Raw genomic sequence first — 644 nt, 5'->3', positions numbered from 1 at the left:
AACAAACAGAAACAGGGACAGAAACAGGAAAGACAGAGACAGGAGAACAGAACACGGGACAGAGGACAGAAACAGGACAAAACAGGACAGACCAGAACAGAAACAGACAGACAAACAGGGACCAGAAACAGGAACAGAAACAGGGACAGAGACAAGACCAGAACAGAACAAAACAGGGACCAGGAACCAGGAAACAGACAGAAACAGAGACAGAAACAGGGACAGAAACAGAAACAGGGACAGAAACAGAAACAGGGACAGAAACAGAAACAGGGACAGAAACAGAAACAGAGACAGAAACAGGGACAGAGACAGAGATTAGAGGTCCTGCTCCATTATAGAGGACTATAATGACAAAAACAAGCCTGTGGATTTGTCTCAAATGGCACCCTATTCCATATGCTCTACTTTGACCAGGGCCTATAGGGAGAGCTCATAGGGCTCTGGTCAAAGTAGAGCACTATATAGGGAATATGGTGCCATTTGGGACTCCATGTGACTCGGAACTGGAGCGTATCATGGATCTACTGTGTGTCAGTTCCCAGGCTTCTCCTCTGTCCCCGTTCAGTCAGAAACAGGCTCCTTGAAAACAGTCAGTCAGGGTTTCAGTCAGCATGCCACTGAAACAGGCTGCTTTACAAAGG

Source organism: Salvelinus sp. IW2-2015, linkage group LG31 (assembly GCF_002910315.2).
Source record: "Salvelinus sp. IW2-2015 linkage group LG31, ASM291031v2, whole genome shotgun sequence".
Lineage (NCBI taxonomy): Eukaryota > Metazoa > Chordata > Actinopteri > Salmoniformes > Salmonidae > Salvelinus > Salvelinus sp. IW2-2015.
The sequence above is the reverse complement of the archived record's forward strand: the minus strand, read 5'-3'. Positions refer to the sequence as shown.